Source organism: Vicugna pacos, unplaced genomic scaffold, assembly GCF_048564905.1.
Source record: "Vicugna pacos unplaced genomic scaffold, VicPac4 SAC-SAT, whole genome shotgun sequence".
Taxonomy (NCBI): Eukaryota; Metazoa; Chordata; class Mammalia; order Artiodactyla; family Camelidae; genus Vicugna; species Vicugna pacos.
Window position 1 is genome coordinate 18,537,228 of NW_027328721.1, and position 20,880 is coordinate 18,558,107.

The 20,880-nt window shown below is 39.1% G+C and overlaps 1 long non-coding RNA gene and 1 pseudogene across 1 annotated transcript; one reads left to right on the plus strand and one right to left on the minus strand.

Annotated features, from left to right (window-relative positions):
- Window positions 1-2,134: 2,134 nt before the first annotated feature.
- On the minus strand, window positions 2,135-2,677 carry LOC102540632 (diphosphoinositol polyphosphate phosphohydrolase 2 pseudogene; annotated as a pseudogene).
- A 499-nt stretch (window positions 2,678-3,176) lies between these two features.
- LOC140692183 (uncharacterized) lies at window positions 3,177-19,011 on the plus strand. The gene is made up of 3 exons (XR_012067768.1): window positions 3,177-3,195; window positions 15,349-15,457; window positions 17,841-19,011. It is a non-coding gene; the product is annotated as an uncharacterized lncRNA (long non-coding RNA).
- The last annotated feature ends 1,869 nt before the right edge of the window (window positions 19,012-20,880 follow it).

Consider the following 20,880-nt stretch of genomic DNA (forward strand, 5'->3'; position numbering starts at 1 on the left):
TTTTATCCAACTACCTGACAGAAAGCAGCACAAATGACAGTCCCAACACTGTAAACTTTGAAAGACTGAGAGAGTAGGCACTATTTTTTATCTGTATTAGATTCAATTGTTAAGCCTGCAAATGTAGGCTTTTTTCTCTTAACAGAAATAAATCTTCTCAGGGCCTTTCCTCTAGCTTCAGTGGGCTGGGTTCAAGAATAGTGAAGAACCCCTCATTTGAAATTTAAAGTGTGACAACTCTGAAGTATTCTGATGCATTATACAAAATTTTGCTAGTTTCATAGACCAAAGACAGGTGGTTTGCTAAATGGCACTGAAGAAAATCCTGACCCAAGTGGCACTATTGGTTCAAATGTTACTGGCCAAAGAAAATGATACAACAATATTTATAGGCTCAACTTTAAGAAATGGTTGACATTAATACTGTACATATTTTACACATCAAATACATAGTCCAAGAGTTTATAAAAGAAATTCATGCATTATTACCTCTAAGAATATCAATGTGCAAGATACCCAGCCCCTCCCAGTACTTGTGACATTTCAGGTGGACAGTGTTATATACAAAAACAATTCAATTTCTCTGCTGTGTTCAGTATATAATTTAAAGAAACTTCAGAGATTACTGAGGAAAAAATTTGGTCCGCTGAAGATTGACAACACATGTCAATCTGTGGGATTTTTGAATATTTCCTTTTTTTAAAAAACACCCAGAACACATAACCTCTGTAGAAAGAAAAATATAAAAATTCTGGAAGATCATGTCTGATCACACTACATAATTTAGAATGAAATGTCACTGGTTTAAAGTGTTTCTGTCTTACTCATTCCTTTGACAGCATTAATTTGTGAAGTAATACTCGTACTTAGCTCAGCTGCTTTTATGGAACAAGAGCTCAGCTTCAAAATTGTGGCACTGATTTTCCTTATAACAGCACTATTTTCAGCAGCAATTATATTTTTAAAGTTTAACAATTTGTAGAACAAATGTCTAAATACACTTATTCCAACTTTATACTCAACAGTTATGATCTTTACAAAAAGCTAATATCTACATAGAGAACCATCTTTTACTTGCCCCATCTCATCTCTGACTTGGTTGAGGAAGTACAGGCATTTCAGACTAGGTATTTATGTGTTTTAGATGGGATACTTGGATTTATGTGAATATAAAAATAAGACAAAATAATTCTTAGTCAGGTACATTCCAGTGTCCCTGTAGTTAGTTACATGATAAATAGTACCTACCTGCTGACCACCTACAAAAGATGAGACATTCTGAGGCACCCTAACAATCTAGGTCTGTAACAGCTGAACAAGAAGGTCATTTTACTCAATTGTGATGCAGTCACCACTGACTGGTATTTAAGGTGTTTACTAGTAACCAGCAAGTTTAACTAAAGAGATGTCACTAAATTCAAACTGAAAATATATATTTAAATGCAGCAATTTACATTGAGGGAAATATGGTTCTTGTGTATTCTGTGTAAAGAGAGATTATGAATAAAGGGAATTGGCATCTGAGCACTCTATTTCAATGCCATGAATACAGGTTCCATGATAAGATATCTGCTACATGCATTTTGCTTACAGTAAACGGTCTAAAAATCACCAGCTCTATAGAGTTAAACTCTGTATTAAAGGACTATTGAATTACAGGGGAATTGGCCATATCAGGTAGCTAGTGACATAGTACCAGTTGTGAAAATTGAGAAAAACGAGTTGACAAATGGATTCATTGAATATGTTAATATTATGAAAGAGAAAACAATTCACGGGGATAATATACCCACAAGTAAGCTGATCTGACAAAAACCACAGACTGACATCAAATGGATAAAAAATACTGGGGAAAAAGTGAAAATGTCAACCAAAATAACAAGGTGGGTGGGTTGGGTGGGAGAGCACATTGAAGGCATCTAAAAAAAATTCCACATGGCTTTGGCTTATTAAAATATTTTACACTATTTTTTTAAGAAGATTTGAAAACACCTAAAAATCATGCAGATTGTTAAAAAAAAAATCTGGCATGGCAAATTCAGTTTGTAAGCGTCATTCAGATATTTGCCAAGGAAAATAAAGAAACCTCTGCCCACGAGATTGCACATGATGAAAGAGGTCCTTCCAGCCCTGTCTATCTTATGCTAGATGGCAGCCCAGAGGTTCGCTGTGCAGCAGCTACAAACAAGGTGTTACTGTCTGGAAGGGAAGGGACTGTGGAGTTTCCACTGGTTGGCGAGCAACGCAGCTTTAATTATTCCAGATACTCTGCATGTACAGGCTTATGACACTGGAGAACTTTGATGGCATCCTTTACTTTGAACCACTCTGTCTTCCTTCCTGTATTAACAGAATCTTCCCAGTCTTCTAATATTTCAGTGACAGTAAGGACATAAGACATATGTCCTGTGCTTTCTGTCTTGGTTCTCAAATATGCCCAGGAGTCTGCCTGACTTTCCTTTGACTCCAGCCTCTTGGTAAGCCTCCCTCACGGCAGCACTGGCAGGCTCCTCCCTGGGCTCCAGTCCTTCACCAGGGCCAGTCCACTGGTCTGGGACCGACGGCTGCCCACCAGCAGCACGTCGTCCTCCTGCTCGCTCAGGAAGCACAGGGACGCCGCCCGCTTCTTGAAGCCATCGCGGTCCTAGGTCCACGGCCGGTCGGGCTTGGACCTCATCACAGAGGCGGGCTCTCGCTGCCGCGGCTCCTGCGGAGGCCGCCACCCCGCCCGGGGGTGGGGGCGAGGGCGAGTCGGGGCGCATGGCACAAGGAGATGGCTGCAGGGGCTCCCGCCGGTCGGGCAGCAGCGCCGCGGCCGCGCGGGCGTCTGGGGTCGGCTGCGGGCCTTCCCGCCAGGGCCCTCTCACGTGCTGTGTGTGCACAGGTGGCTGTGCGGTGCCCGTCAGTGCGCCGTCCCTGTCGGGGCCTGTGTTCAGGGACGGGTGTGTTTGTGTCTGCAGTTGCTGCAGTCCGTTCCGGCCCTCCAGACCTCCCCAGCCCCACTCTCGGCCTCGTGGTCCTGACATGCCTGCTGCTTCTGCCTTGGATGCTTTCTCTGGGCTCCGCCCCCAGCATGTCCACATCACGCCTGCTGCCTTAGTCCTGCAGAAATCCTGCCCTTTGGATTTGAGCCACCTTCTGTAAATTGAAAGCTTCTGGACTAAGTGCGGCAGTTAGTTGGAGTCAGAAGAGGAGGTGAGCAAAGTGATTTCTGTCCTGTACTTATTTTTTTCTAACTTTTCAAGCTATTACTTCAAGATGCCTTTCTGAGGACAAGGATTAAAATTCACTCCCTTAGCTTTGTTGCTATTCTTCATTTCTAATCAATTGGGAACTACAAATAATCTACTTTTAAAAATTGTGGTATATGTTTTCTCATTTGTTTTGGAATAAATTTGGTGAAGATGAGTTTATGGGAAAGCAAAGTGTGACCAGGGGTTAGGAATTTAAATTGAAAATTGAATCTTCATGAAGCTTTCCACATTTCATTGGATGTTATATTCTACAGTGAAGTTTCTTATGATTATTAACTATAAGTATATTCCTAAATATCGTGGTTAAACTGTTATTAAAATAATATATCATAAAGCCATTAATATTTTTACATAATACAGTTGTTTGATTATTGAATTTTTCTTGTCAGATATTAGTAGGCAACCTCTTAGTTTTTTCTTCTAGTGATTTTGTAACAAGAATAAAAATATATTTTAAATCTGTGTGACACAGTTTTATTAAAATGACTTGAGAGTGTATGAGCATTTTTCAGTTTACTTTCTTCTTTTACATTATATTTTTAATTTTGTGTCCTTCTACATTGTATTCTAAAATTTGGAACCAATTGATATGTGCTTTTCACTTCACTATCATGAGGGATGTTTTTTCAGATGAAACTGAAAAATTTACTAATTCATCTTTTGTCAGTATTAAAAGCAGACCAGCTAAGTTCCCTTGTGCCACACTAAAATAATACCAGAACATAAGAAAGGTTTCTGTATTACTTTATGTGCTCTGTGATAGTGTCTTTTCTGTGAACACACTCAGCTCCAAATAAGACCCTGACATTGAAAATTTACTTGTACATACACAGGGGTTATATTATGCTTCCTTGATCCTTGAAATGAGTATGGATGCAGACAGAAATCTTTGTGCTGTTCTCCCTAAGGTATTGCCATCAGAGAGACAGCAAAGGTGGCTGACCAAGCCCAAAGGAGGGTGCTGAGGGGAATTGATGACCTGGCCTTTTTCATAGTCATAGATAAACCCACATATGCCACAAAGGTAAACTCCCCACCGGGATTTTCTTCTGTAAGTGTATCACCAAGAACAGAGCAGTAGGATGAATCATGCAAAATGGTAGATTTCATAGCAATTGTACTTGTGAGCTGTGTATTCTTGTGTTGGAAAAGAGGTTTTGTATGGGGTATTTTTCAAAATCGAAGTATAGTTGATTTACAGTGTTGTGTTAGTTGAACAAGGTATTTTTCATGTGGGGTATCAAGTGAATTTACAAAACCCCGGAATGCAGGATTGACTCTGGGAATGCTGGGCTTCATGTGAGAGCAAGACCTGCTTCTGGGGAAAATTGCAGGTTGACTCACTAACCTGTCAGATGTAGAAGAGCTCTAGATTGATTAATTAAAAAGAAGCACTAAAATTGTTTAACTAGGTATTTGTTCTAAAAACCTCCAAACTCCAAATGGAATGGTATGGCAGATTAGCTGTACTTTTCCATCTGTTACTCCACTGTTAAGATGATAATTTGTACTTAGAGATGTGAAGTAGAATATAAACAATTATATAACTTAATATTTCTGGTAAAGTGTCTGTTATTTCTTTACATAAATTAACATTCACCCAGTGCAAAGGACCTGTTTTCTCTAATAACTCCGTCTCTTCTGGTCCAGTCATTTTAAAACTGTTGCTCTTACTGACATGGACTGAAGCTTGACATAGTTTGATTTCTCTTGCTTTAGTAGCCAATAAGACATGGAATAATTGGAGACTGGGATCTAATAGAGAAGTTCATGGAACAAGTTATTTTTAATTTTCCCTGAGCTGAACCTGAGGGCCATCACTTTTTGATGGTGAGTAACTGGGACTGAGAGAAGAGCCCTTTGGATTCTGGGTTTCTTAGATTACAAACCCAGGATATTCTTCTCTGGGGAGCTTTTAGTTCCCACTAAAGATCTCTGTATGAGTTGGAGTGCTTTTTGGGCAAATAACAGAAGGCTCAACCAAAATGTCCAAAACCAAAGAGGGCTTATTATCCCACAAAACAGGATGCCAGAGTCAGGCCACTCAGGGTTGGTTACTTGAGCAGCTCAGAGGTGGAGGTGAGAACCCAGCCTAATTCACCTGTTTGGACTGTTGTGCTGGTTCCCCTCAGGCCCCAGAGTGGCTGCCCGAGTTCCTGTACTGGCTCTCAGTGTATTTACATTCAGAGTTTTAGAATTAAGGCTCCCTTCCTCAGAAACCTTCCTGGCAGAATTGCCCTGTCTCTCTGTGCCCAGTGTTGGCCCTAGAGGGGAATGAAATTACTTCAGTACATTTTGATAAGTCAAGATTCTCTCCTGTTGCTGATGAGTGGACCAAGTCTCATTACCTGGCCCCAAGAGGTAAGTACCTAAACTGGCCTCCAGCAACAAGGAATGAGGAGGGAGGAATGGGTTTGGGTAGGAAACCACCTGTGTAGTTAGGTGTCCTCCTGAAATAACTGGATGGTTCTGACCTTTGCTTCTTACAGCAGAGGGAGCTGAGTCAAGGTGCTATTTTGCCAAGGTTAAATCTCACTGTAAAACTGAGCTGAGTTATGGGCCCTGATATTGTGGATGTAATTGACCTTGTTCAGATGAAATGAAACAATACAGAGAAATGAAGAGAAGTGTCTCTTGGTTGTGGAGTCTGTTTTCATTGTTCTATGTTCTTTTCAAGTTAAAATTAATTACACGTATAAAACACTTACTTTAAGGATAGCAATTGCATGTAACCTAAGCTGCACATTAAAACCTACATAATTTAGCTTTGGATTTTTTCCATGCTAGTGCATTTTCAAATGGTCCCTGATCCAAATTATATAATTCTTTCTAGTGTTAAAGATGGAATATGCTTTAGAATTATCTGGCTTAAAATATATTAAGTACAAGGCAGTTATGGTAGTTAGTGGAATCTATATATTTTGTGTCTATTAAATCAAATCCTTGAAAGTGCTGTAAGCTTTTTCTTGGCTGCATCTTCACAACTAGGAATTGCCACATCCAAGTACTGTGTTTCACAGGCCACTGTGTATTTTGTCTCCTGTGTATGTACGATGGTTTATGTAAAATACATGGAGCCAGGAAACTGACAGTATGTCTGAGTGGCTTTGTCTTTACAGCCAAAACAAATTACAGACTCCCACCTGCCATGCTTGGCATGTTCCCTTCTCTCGTACATCACATAACTACCTGTGGGTAGGACTCCAGGCATGGGCCTGGGGCCCAGCTGCCTCTCTCTGCTGCCCCATACCGCTCTGCTCAGAGGGAGTCTGAGTCTTAGGCCCATGGAGCAATGCAACCACCAGGACACAGCCCACAGGAAATTTTTCCTACCAGGAATTTTTCTGCTCTAGCTGGCATATACAGTGCAGTAAAATAAAACCAATTGCTGGGAAGGAATTGGAGGTGTTTGGTATGAATATGGAAAAGCTTAAGTCCTTTGCCAAAAATGAGTATCTGAAGTGAATGTTCAAAAATAATCAAGTTTATTACATTAAACATAACAAAATATTGTGTTACATGTATTGTACTTTGAAGTTAGCAGGAGGGTTTGCTGCATGATGTGACAGAGGAAGTTATTAGAAGGGTGGGTGTTTCTCAGGCTTATGTCCTTTGTCATCAGTTAATGGGATGATTAAAGGGGAGTGAAGCAGGTACAGGGATTTGTGGCCATATCCAGAAATTCATTGAAGACATTTACTGAGCCACTACATCAGCTAATGGCTTCTTGGTGTAAAAGAGTCTAAAAGTCTTAAATTAAAGTTCCCTCAGTAGCCTATGAAATTGTCCCTTCTGACTGCCATGACAGATGTCTGCACATCCATGGTGGGAATGAGCTCAGTACGGCTCATGTTTTTCAAGAAGTTTCAGAGACTCATCTCATGTTGGTCACGTGGACTAAGCAGATAGCGAATGGGAACCACGCTCTTTTCTCTAATACTGAATTGCCCAGTGTTCAAAACAGAATCATATATTTTAAAGAACTGCAGTGTTCTGGAGGGGAAATTGAATTGTAACTTTAGAGGAGATTTGCAAACTTTTTGAATATGGATCAGGGGAGGAAGAGCAAGCAGCAGTGCTGCCCAAGGATGCTGGGAACCAGGAGCTCTGCCATCCACCTGAAAGCAGGAAAGATGGGTGTTGCAGCTCAGGGATGGAAGATCACCCTTCCTTTATCCTTTTGTTCCAATCAAGTCCTCAGTAGCCTGTGTGCTGTCCACCCACATTGGCAAGGGCAGGTCTCCTTAATCTACTGCATGCTAAGCTCTTCCAGAGACACCCTCTTAGACACACCACAGAAAGAATGGTTTACCAGCTCAGGGTATCCCTTAGCCCAGTCAGGCTGACACATAAAATTTACCATGACATGTGGTTTGTCCTGGCTTACCACAGTAACTCCCTTCCTGGTTCATGAGGGTGGCTCAGACCTGCTCTGTCCAGTACACTAGCATTGGCCGGTGAGGAGCTGGACTTCCTTGGCCCTGCTGAGTCTGTTACTGCTGGCCCGTGTTCGTCCCATTTTCAGTGTATTGTCATCTCCGCTCCTACTTGCCCTTCCTTGAGGATTTATGTTTTTAAAAATGTTTCTTTACTGCAGTTATGGAGAGGTTTGGGACTTGAGCAATATTAGTTGCATGTGTTCAGCTAGCTTTCTTTATCCAGAAATATGGATTGATTTTTATAGTACTGACTAATTATTCATTTTTGAATTAATACTTGATGATATTTTACCATTATTATGAATAAAAATGCTTATGTAACTTGTATTCATGTGAAGTTTTAATCATGTGCTTCAGTATTTAAAAAATAAGAAAAACTTGATATCTCCAATATAGATTATTTTATTATATAAATAATGGTTTTTGGAAGGTTTTATTTAAATTAGTCCTCTAAAGGAGCAATTACTGGTGGTAAACATAGGAGAAAATGAGGATTGAGTAAAACATAGATTTATGATTATGGTTCTGAGAACCCAGAAGAATGTGTCTTTAATAATGCTGAATTTGATTCAGGAAACAGGAGAACCTAATTTTATTGTAAACATTCTCTTAATGGAAGTGTGTAGATTTTAATGTAAATTATTCACAGATGGTGAATTCTTTGGCAGCAAGTACTGAAGTGTAAAAATCAATGATTTAAGCAAGTTAAAGGTTTTATTTTTCTTAAAGACATTTGTACTAGGGAGGGCAGTGCTGGTATGTCAGCTTTCTGGTGTCACTAGGGATCTGTGTGCTCTAGTATATTTAGCATACGGCTTCCATTCTAAGATTGCCTTAGATCACAATTTAGCTGCTGCAGCTCCAGTCATCACCTCCATATTCCAGGAAAGAAGGGGTTAAGAGCAGAAGTGGGCCTACTACATTATTCTACCTTCAATCTTGTAAGGAGCTTTCCCAGAAGACACATCCAACAACTTTTGCTTCTTATTGGCCAGAACTTACTTAGCCATCCCTGTCCACCAAGAAGTCTGGGAAATGCTGTTTTCTGGGCCTGTGATTGATCAGTGCTCTGTCATTAAGGCAGAAGGCAGAATAGATACTGTGTAGGGAAACTGCAGTGCCTGCCATAATGATGTGACTACAGGTATGAAGACAGTGGCAGAACAGTAATTCAGCTGTCTTCACAACTGTGGTTGGATATGGAAAGTGTTTTCCAAGTTACAGAGCCAACAGGCTAGGGAAAAGCCACACCAGCATGTGCTGCATCTTCTGCCCTGGGCTGAAGTCTTTATTCTGTTAGCTTCTCTGTCTGTGGAGAAATAAACCAGGAAGTTGTATTGGGAGTTTCTGTGGCCTGCGCACACAGGCTGTAACTCATGGTTTCACAACTCTTGTAAAGAATTTTTTTTCTTATTATAGAACTATAAGTGTGATTTAGAAAATTTGGAAGATGCTTGTGGGACTTTTCACACTCCTATCCCATTATGTTAAATATTAACATTTAGTATAGATATACTTATTCTTTTCACTCATGTTTTTATATGATTTTGCATTCAATATTGTGTCCTCCACCCCTCTCCCCCATTTTCTTGTGCGGTTTTCATAATACTCATTTTAATGGTCATACAATCATGTATCCAGTGGTTGTTTCCTATCTGTTTAGCAGCCCCACTATTTTTAGATGTTTACTTTTGTTTCCAGTTTCTTGGTTTTGTAAGACATAACATAAAGTAATCTTTGCACATTTTTTCTATATTTAGAGCATTTTTATATTAAGAATATAAAAAATTATATATATATATATAATTTGGTGGTTCAGATGTGTTAATAATTTTGAATCTCTGGTATACAATTTCACACTGAAATCTTCAATGTACAAGAAGCCACATTATTTGAACTCTTAGGATTGATTAATATCATTTTTGATTACTTGACTTTTTAATTTGCAGTTTGAATAACTTTGATCTTAAACATTTTTTCATGTATTTATTAATTGTATTTCCTCCTTTGTGAATTGCCTATTCATGTCCTGGGTTTTGTACATATCAGTGTTTTATTGCTTTTATTGTTGCTATGATTTCTTTGAACATTTTTTTACTTAAATTTTTCTTTTGTGCTAAAATGCACATACCATAAAATTTACCATTTTAACCATTTCTGAATGTACAGTTTAGTGAGTTGAGTACATTGACATTGTTGTGCAAACATCAACACCATCCATCTCAGGAACTTCTTCATCTTCCAAATTGAAACTCTGTCCCCATTAAAGAACAACTCTCTTTCCCCCTCCCCCAGCCCTAGCCCCCACCATCCCCCCTCTGTCTCTATGACTGTAACAATTCTGGGTCCTCATATAAGTGGAATCATCCAGTATTAGTCCTTTCATGACTGGTTTATTTCATTTGGTATAAAGTCTTCAGGGTTCAGCCACATTGTAGCAAGTGTCAGAATTTCCTTTCTTTTTTAGGGCTGAATAATATTCTGTTATATGTATGGCCAAATCTGTTTATGGTGTGAACTCTTTCATATAACAGATAAGAAGTTTTTGTCATAAGCAGATACTTTTTTTCTCACTTGATTTTTTGTAGGTTATGTTTTTGAACATCTATAATTGTAAATTTTTATGTAAGTAGACCTACTTTCCTTTGATGTTTATATATAGTTTTCATTGATCTGGGATTTATTTGGAACATCACTTGACACTGAATTTAAACCCAGGAAGAATCCAGAGCCAGGGTTAATCTACTTCTTGTTGGAATGTCTTCTATAGGCTCACTTTTTTTTTTTAAGCCAGGCAGGAAGGAAACATTGCATGACTATGCTCCCATTTTGCATACCTTTCTAGCCTTCCTCTCTTCATCCTATTTCCCCCTCTAATCAGTTTAAATGTTATGTTTATAAAATTAACTTATTAAGGTGCTTGGATTCCTCTTCAAGGTAAGAGAAGACTCTATGTCTCTGGAGTTAATACATTCAATTTCTTCTGGTCTGAGATATATTGTTGATATTACAGTTGATTGTTCATACATTCAGCCCTTGCTAAGGGCCCAGCCCTCTCCCCACCAAGTATTTGCATGAATTCACTCACTTATTTAATCCCACAGACAATTGTGAGGTAGATAGTTATTAGGCCTGTTTTTCAGGTTGATAGGAGGTGCCAAAAGGAGATATATTGTAACCTAAATATTGGAATCCACAGCTATTCTTGATGTGCTTTAAATGAAAGAAAACTGAAAAAAAAATCTGAAATAGTAATCACTAACACAGTGCTAAATGTGTACTGGGAACATTAAGGTATTAACTAATTTGATCTCAGCCCCTTGAGGTAGGCACAATAAAATAAGTAATGTGTTGTTGAATGACTTTTAGATCACTTACAATCTGCTTTTGATGACTTTATTATTTCTTGTCTATGTCTTAAGATTGCTTTCTCTCTCCCATTCAGGGAGTGTATTGATTCTAATTAGAGCAATTAAAACTTACTTGGGGCATGATGTTTGAGCTTTGTATCAGACAGGAGTATAAACTAAAGCCCCCAGCTAGTTGATAACCAGATTAGATTATTTGCTTGAAGAGTTAGCATACACACAGCACAGAATTCAAAAGGTGCAGAAGGATTCCCAGTGTAAGAGTGTCTCCCTCCCACTTCTGTGTTGCCTTCCAGATCCCCTTCCTGGAGGAAACCACCTTTACTGGTGCTTAACCAGCAATAATTATGTGCAGGCACATGGCTTACACATAAACTTGTTTCATAAAATGGTAACAAAATAGACATACTATGGTACATTTTGATTTTTACTTTAAAAATTTTAGAAATTATAATTTGAAATGTATGAAATTTACCCACTTAACACAGTTTTAAATGTATCATTTGGTAATGTTACCTACATTGACATTATGGTGTAACAGACCTCTAGAACTTCTCCATCTTGCAAGATCGAAACTTTGTGCCCATAAACAGCTCCTCACTTCTCTCCCTCATATACCTTGTTTTTTAAAAAATTATTGTAGATACAGAAGTATATTTAAGCATGTGTATGTATGGAGAGGCCTATTTTCATGTAGCAAATTTATAGTAGATATTGTTTCATATCTGCAGACACACTGCCCATCCTTTTTAATTGCTGCAAAATGTTACATTTTATGGATGTGACCTAATCTGTGTAATCAGTTCCTAGTTACGTGCAGTTATGTTGTTTCTGACCTTGGAAGCTGTCACAACCGTGCACCTCTCTGAGGCACCTTGTTTTAGATGTCCTTTGGCTTGACAATGGAATTTGATTTTGTCTCATAGTCTTAGTTCAGAGGCTTTCTCTTCAGTAGGTGAGTTTCTCACTGGTACATGCTGATGATTTTAGTGATAATAATGCACTTTCACTGAGTACGTTCCCCATGCCAGGTGCTGCGATAAGCACTTTGTTTAGACTCCTGTGAAGTAAGTGCTAATTATTCATGGAGAGAGGAAATCACTTTCTGAACTTGGTAAAATCGAAGGTGGGGTGTAGCTTTGCTGATTGGAGTTGGAGCTCTCCCATTGCCCGTGCTGACATGGCCTGGGCTGTGTGGCAGGCGTGTGTGGTCCCAGCTGCTTTTCTGGTGCTGTGCTTTCTGGTTTTAGTGTGTTTTATTTATGTATGGATATTTTAAAACTCAGGCTTGGCTTTCTCTTTGGTTTCTATTGGGTGCATATTAGTTCTGATAATTGGTAAAACATATTTTAACTTAACTGTACTTTTGCATAAGATACTTACCTGTATTTGTTTAGGGATGATTACTTCCTACTGTGCTTAGTGACCAAGTTGGTACATGTCCACATTTCTTACCTCCTCCTCCTTTCTTCTATCACATGCTTTTGATTGTTTATGTTAGTGAACTTACTCTGATATTTATGTTTGTGACTTTATGTTTACTGGTGTCTCTGCTGCTCTACCAAGAAAACAATATCTTTTGATTCCATGACACAAGGGCATCAGTGTCTTTATATTTTTCTCCTTTCCATCTGTGCCTGTCAACTTGAATACTATTCCTGTTGTTTTAATTTATAATATTTACATTCTGTTCTATAGCTATAGATTCTGCCAGAAAAGAAGAGCATTTATCCCTACCTCTTAAATGGACTACTTGCTCACTGTAAGTCTTTGGCTGTACTTTATGCATTCTTATTGTTTGGCTAAAGCTTATTGTCTGATGGTTAATTCATGAAGGGTTCATAGAAACCAAATTCTCTCAATTGTGTGTTTAAAGGTATTTTGTTTTTGCAACAGACTTGATTGGCAGTGTGGCCAGATGTAGAATTCTGGAGTCATATTTTCCTGCCAGAAGAGTCTGTAAATATGGCCCCGTGTGTCCCAGTGTCCTGCATGCAGCTGTGCCAATGGCCGAGACAGGCTGCCCTTTCCTGCTTTAAGAGTATGTGGCTCTGCTCAATAAGCCTAAAAAAACACCATAGGCTGAGTGGCTTCAACAACAGACATTTGTTTTCTCACAGCTCTGGGGGCTTTAGGTCAGAGATCAAGGTGCCATCACAGTTGGTTTATGGTGAGATCTCTCTTCCTGGCTTGCAGACGGCCTCCTTCTCACCAGGTCCTTATGTGGCTCTTCCTCTGTGTGTGAGTGAGAGCTCCCTGATCCCTCTGCCTTTTCCTGCAGATATGTTAGTGCTGTCCTGTGACCTCACTGATCCTGGATTACCCCTCTAGGGGCTTCATCTCCAAACACAGTCACATGAGTGTTGCAGTTTCAGCATAGGAGTTTTGGGACACACAGTTCAGTATATAACAAAGGGTAATGTGGATTTTTATTTATTTATTTTTTTGTCAAAAGGCCTAGATTTTTTTCCTTTCTTTGTTTTTTTCTCTTTTTTTCTCTCTTTTTTTCCCCAGTGTAAATATGTGATGTAAATCCATATTTATTAACATGGAAAAATGTTCAACATATTGCTGAATGACAAAAAGCAGGTTTATTTATTTTTATCTTTCTGTAATCCTGTTAATTTCCTCCTATTAGATAATAGTTATTATTTTAAATAGACATTTCAAAAAATTCAGATATCTATGTCATGATTTTCATCTGCTTTTTTTTATATTTTTCTGGGTACATGTTTTTTATCTGCCATTTGTTTTTTCCTATTTTCTCTCTCCCCTCTCTTTTTCTATGAGTGTTTTTATATGGTGTTTGGCTAGTCTCTTTGTGTTCTTTCCTCATCTTTGAGTGAGGGGAACTCTTCCTGAACTGGCTGTGTGTACGAGTTTAGGCTGTGTGGCGGGCAGCGTCTGGGTGAAGTAGCTTCACTCCAAACCTTGTCTTTCTCACAGCAGATGGTGGAGGTGTAACTTCTCACCTTGCCGCCTGTGCTCTGAGGGAACATGCCTGTGTATAGATTTTAATGTAAATTCTTCACAGATGGTGAATTCTTTGGCAGCAAGTACTAAAGTGTAAAATCTCCTCAGGGCCTTTCCTCTAGCTTCAGTGGGCTGAGCTCAAGAATGGTGAAGAACCCCTCATGTGAAATTTAAAGGATCCTGTATATGCTGCTGTTACGAATAAAATCTTTTTGTTCATTATTGTCTTCTTAGTGAAATCCTTCTAAAAGTCGAGTTTGACACATATAACATCCTTGGTCCCCTTAAAAATATAATGGAAATCTCCAGAGATTCAGCTAATGGGCAGAGTTATCAACGTATGCGTTAAAGTCATGATATGCAAAATTTACAAGATATCCAAAAATTTGTTTTTAAATATTTCTCAAGTAAATGTTTATTTTAATATTCAGTTTAATATTTATTTAATCAATTTAAAGAAATTTCAATGTCTATATGAGTTGTTTTGAAAAGAACACTGGTTATCTTCCAAATTTAAGTTATCAGTAGAAGTTTAAAAGATTAAAAAAAGATTACATTTCTATCTGTCATACTCCAGTTATTTCCATTTGTTCTTATTTTAGGCCTTTGTCTGCAAGTGCAAATAGATAGTAAATATCTTGCTTCTTTCCCTCATATAATTAAAGATCATAATTGATTTAGCCTGTTCATTTGCTCAGAGTAGACTAGTTACGTTGTGGTAACATTCAGTTCCAAAGTGTTAGCAGGTTTACAGTCAGAAAACTTTACTTCACTCATGCTGTTCACATTGTGGGTTCGGGCTCCTCTCCAGGACATCTTACTTGGAGGGGAGACTCACATGCAGGTTTAAAGCTTCTGCCTGGAAGGAAGGCTCACATCCTCATTTATCTGGCTCTGCCTGACTTCAGGGGCTCAGGGAATACAGGTCTACCATGGGCCTGAGAGGAGAAAGAACACAGTTTTGAACAGTATTGATGACTGTCTCACCCATTTCTGGACACTCAATTTGTTTTCGACCTTTCTACAATTTTAGGGAGTTCTGTAATGAATATTCCTTTTTTTTTTTTACATTTTTCCTACCATTTTTTTTTTTAAATGGAGGTAGTGGGGATTGAACCCGGGACTCTGTGCACGCTAACCACACACTCAACTGCTGAGCTCTACCTGCCTCCACCTCCCCACGACTATTCTCATACACATTTTTTCTGTAGTTATTTCTTCAGTACAAATTCCCAGGAGTGGAATTACTGGGTCAAGAATACGAATGTTATAATGACCCAATACGTATCACTATATTGCTTTTCAACATTATAGGCAATAGATGGACCTACTTGATTCCCCAGGAGCCACTTGATAGTCATCCTGGTGCTCCCATTGTCTTAAAAATATGGACAGTCAAATCTTCATTCTCGCCTGTGATTTTGTAAGTATTTCTTTGTTTTGAAATATTATTACTTCATATTGAGAAGTTGAAATTGTTTTAACAGTGAAAACAGTTTGAAGAGTCATAACAGTTTAGAAATCTACCCTTCTTCTGTTTAGTATCAATTTGCAGTGCCAGCCTTAGTTCACTGATGTGGCCGGTTCAATGCAATCTTTCTAGTCCTTTCTCTATGATGTCTACCAATCTATCACCTGTGCATACAAATGCTTTTCTTTCAGGGACAATAAAACAGTACCTGGGTTTAACCAGCATTTCTTTGAAAATGATTGAATTAGCAAGGATCATACTTGCATTCAATCACAGACTCTGGTGAATTGAAATAAATATTTTGAAAGGAAATTGGGTAGCTTTCTAAATTACTAGGAAGACTGGTGGGGGGTAGGGAAACTGGGTTCAAAAAATAGACAGAACCCTTCACAGTCAAAATCTGCCCTTGTGAACAGCCTGGTGGAGGACACTTTGCTGTGATCATTGCTCCTTCAATACAACCGTTGCCAGAAACGCCTCTTTTGGCACATGACAGGGATCCAGTTACTCCCCCAATTCCTCTACTGTCTTTGGTAGCCAGACGTTGACGCTGCGGTATCTGCATCCTCTCCAGGCTCATTTCTGCTGGATTCAGACGCCCAGGGGACATGTGATTGGCCAAGAACAATCCAAGTGTCCAAAATGGGAACTGCAAAATAGAGGCACAGTGTCCTGCAGCCAGAGCTGGGACCTGACCACCCAGGCTCCCACAGGAAGGTGCTCCCCAGAGTGAGGGGCTTCAGAAGTGGGACAAAACAAACCAAAAACTAAACAAATAACAACAAAGATGAAACAAATATTTACTGTGATCAGCAAAATTAGACATCTTGACAATTTCCTTTAGTATATGCCATCCCCCACCCCAATCCCCCAACAAAGCCTCATTGAGATTGTTCTGTTCACTTCCTCTGCTCTTTAACCTCTGGAATTTAAAAAACTTTGCTTTTCTTTGTTTTCTGCTTAGAAAGAGAGTATTCATTTAAAATTTCCTTTGATGAGACACATCCTTCTGCTTTTAGAGTCTCTGATGCATTCTCTTTCTCGTATTTTGGTTATGTCATCCCTTACAAAATCTACATAGTATATCTAGAAATTTGTTGCAAGATACCCACTTTCTCTGGTTCAGGGGAAGAGGAATGAATAGGTGGAAAATTGCCAATATGCCAGAGATGAAGACACAAAAAGAAACAGGGCTTTATTCCTCCAGTGGGTCTGGTGGAAAAAACAAACAATCCCAGGGCACACAGAAGCTGGATAAAAGGAGCCGGTGCAGAGTGCTCCAGGCGCATGATCAACACGGTGACTTGTCCTACTTGGGAAAAATTTCAGAGGACAGAAAACTTTCAGAGGAGAGATACCTTAGTTGAGGATTTCTTTCAGCATGAAGTCTGTCACGTACAGAAAAGAAGCATCTCATATAGGGAACTTTGCCACGCTGCTCTCCCTAAGAAGTTTCCTCTGAGATGTGAATTTTATAAGAAGGGAATAAATAATGTAGAGTCAGTCACCACATTCAAAGACTCTTTAGCGTGAGTTATCTAATGTTGAGTAATTTTCTAAACTTATTAGTAAGCTTCTGGTACAAACTCATCATTGCCCCAAATAATCATTGTTGAAGTAATGAAAGTTTTCAGAAAGGAAAGAGAACATTCATATTCACTCATGTTAGAGGTGCGTATTTCAAACTTTGCCCCCTTTAAAGTCAAATAAACCCATTTCCAACACTATGTCTTTTTTTAGTCATTGAGATAGTGAGATGTTTACTTTCAATACAAATGTCTCAATACCACATAAACCACCAACACAGTTTTGAAAGAGCAGAGCTTTTTTGTAGAGTTTGCAAAATCACCAATGTTCAGAACAGGAAGTGGGTCTTCCTCTGGTCTACAGCCAAGTTCAAATATTAACTTGACGGGCACCCAGCTTTCCCTCCACTTCCTTATTCTTGTCCCCTCTGACTTATTAATGACTGTGCAGGGCAGTTGGGGTTGGGAAACATTGATCTGATCTAAATATCTCATTTGTCAGAGGATGAAGTTCAAGCTGAGAGACGTTAAGTGACTCAAATCTACTTGGCTACAAAGTCAAAAGCAAAGATGGTGAAACCTGAAATCTAGCTCACACTGGGTTTAGTTGAAAGTGTAGTGGAGAATCTAGTTTGGAGTTCAGGTTAGTTAAATATTTCTTAGGCAAGCAAACTTGAACTCAAATGTATGAAGGCTTCAGGAAGATGTTTTCAGCTCAACTTTCAAAAAAAAAAAAAAGCTAATGTTCCCAATGGAATCAACTGTCTTTCATGATAGTGAATTCCTCCTGTATATATGTTTTCTTCCAGAGGATTATGAGGACGGAGAGGTGGCTTGGGAGTGGTCATGGCTTTGGACCAAAGATTCTCCTGGAAGGCACTTGGTCAGATGATCTACCCCAGAGGGCATTCCATTTCTGCCACTGCTGAATTCTTTGATCTGCAGAAGTGCACTTATTTGTCCTCACCAGAATTCTGTGATGCTCACCTGAGGTTGTATGTGGAAAATCACAAGGATTGTTGTCCACTAGTTCACAATGTGCAATTTGCACTGTTGTTAGTCATCAAAGATGTTATTATTTTTGAATAATGGGCACTGAACTGAAAACATTCTGATTGTTCGGGCGGCTCTCAGAAAATGGCAGTAACAAGAATAACGGCAAAAGCATCCTTCAAGTTACTCTTGGGAGTGAATTCTCAGGGCACATATCAGTAGATCTTTCTCCGACTCTTTGGAATGTGTTCAACTCCCATTACCTGTGACTAGATCACTAGGTTATCCCGTGCAACTAATGAAAAGCAATAAGGCTTCAGAATGTTTATTGCTATGTTTTACCTCACTGCTTAATTATTCTGAGTTACCGTATGTCCAGACTCAAACACAAATCGGCATGATTACGCACAGCGCTCTATTGTGTTGAAGGGGCAGGATGCCAGTCTATAAATATGACCCTGTCCTTTAGAAATTAGAGGAATAACAAAGCCAGGAGAGGGTTTATGACTCTTTGAAGTCCAGAAATATGGAAGAAAGAGAGAAACAGAGACAGAGACAGGGAGGGAAAGTGGTGGGGTCTGAGGGGACAGGCGGGTGAAGAAAAGAGAGAACTTGAAGGGGCTCATTTCCACAATACGGAACTCAGAATTTCTTTTTCTCTGGTGTGCAATAAAGGAACCCAGCATGTAAGGATTAGCTCAACTTGAGTTGAAGGCACCGATCTCTTTATGAAAAATCTTTCAAAGGAAAAAACATGACATGTTCTGGCACTAGGAAGACGGTGCCAGGAAGCACATTCAGCGATTTACTTTCCAAGTGGGAAATATCATTAGATCTAAATACCACGTTGTTTGAAGAACATGTCAGTGCACAGACTTGTTCTTAACACTGCTGAGCATTATTTCCGTCTGGTCTCATATCATGGATTGCTTACAATATTGTCTTTTGGTTTTATCTCTGATGGATTAATATCCTCTCAATAAATGAATATGCTTAGTGTGAGGAAACTAGGTAACTTGTCCTTTACTGATAAGCCATACAAATTGAATCACTTTGCTGTACACTTGAAGCTAACATTGTAAGTCAACTACATTTCAATAAAAAATAAAATTTAAGATAAATAAATAAATAAATAAATAAATAAATAAGACATACAGGAACACTATAAGCAGAAAAAAATTCAACAATTTATCTAATTACAAACTCCAGTATCTTATGGGAAAATAAATAAAATTCCTGTTGATGAAACTTTAAAAAGACATTAAAATATTGTATTAAAGTTGAATTTTATGAAAAAAGAGGAAAAAACTCATTTTTTGAAAATACCTACAATTGTTAAAAATCAGATTTCTTGCTTGAGGAAAGAGTGAGGGAAAAAACTTACAAGTATTTATTGAGTCAGTCTTACAGAGGAAACATTTATGAATCTCACTATTATGTGATAAAGCATCATCTATACTCTAGCTAAATGACTCATACTTAGTTACCAATTACAGTAAAAATAAATTTCTAAAGAGTCAGAAATATTTGCCACCCTCACAACCACACACCTACATCTTTCCAAAGTGTTATCAGTAGAAAAACACATACTGCCAAAATCAAGATTTCAGATTTAAGCTTCCTGCTTTGAAATACCCAAAGGCATGATTATCTAGTACCGTGGAAACCATACTTTGTTTATGCATCAGGGCTGCTCACTGGAGACAGATTTCTGTTCTGGCTTCTCCTACAGTCATCACAGCAAAGATAAGAGCCAGGTTATGTGATTACTAAGGAGAGAAAGTAACAGATTTGAAGACTGTGGGAAATAGGTGATCTGCCCTACAGGAAAATAACTATAAACTAGATAAAAGAGTGGATAATTATTTAAATAATAAAATAAAATAAAATAAAACAGAAAGTAATGTATAACATGTATGCAACTAAGAGATGGGAACATAACATTCAATGAGAAGCATACTTAATGTGGTTAAAAATCATTCCTTCCTCCTAGTCTGGGGAGGGATTCCCAAATGCAACGTGAGTGGCTCATGTATGTTCACACAGGGGGCGCTGTGTTAGCATCCTCCACCATCAGGTAGGTTGCAGAGTCAAGGAAGTGGGTCAAGAGCCTGAGTGCCTGGAGTCTCATGCTGTCCAGGCAATGCCTTAAACTCAGCCTTCCCAATGTGGTCTCATCCGCTAATGTCCTCCCTCATCTCTCACCATCCCCTCTTCCGACTGGAAACAGCACAGGTCCTAGAGCAGGGACAATGGCAAGAACATCCCTGAGTCATTAGGAATTGGATCACAGAGAAAAAACTTGTTGACCATCTACTATGCACCAGACACTGTTCTAAGTGCACTGTAATCACTGGTGAACAAAGCAGACAAAGCTCTCTGCCCTCAGGGAGCTTACCTTCTGGAGGAAACCTACAATACACGATATATAAGTGAGCAAACGATAACTGTTGCAGAAAATTAAAAACAAAAGTAGTCAAATGTAAGAGCGAGAGAGCCTAGGATATGAGCTCCGTTTGTAATTCCGGTCATGTGTTTAGCGTGGCGCTCACTGGAAGGGTCCTCTTGAAGCAGGTGACATGTAGGGTTAGCGGTTGTTCCCGTGGACTGAGTGGTTGAAGCGCATTTCAGGTGGGGAACAGCCTGCTCGGAAGCCCTAAGGAGGTCTTCGTGCAGCACTAGGCTTTTGCTGGGAGGGAAAGAGGAGACTTGCAGGGTTTTGAGCAGGGGAGGGACATGGTCTGATCGGCATTTCACGGTGATCACTCCAGCTGTTGAATGAGACACCAAGGAGGAAAGGCAGGAGGCTATCGAGCCAAGTCAGTGAAGAATAATGTCTTCATCCCAGGTGTAGAT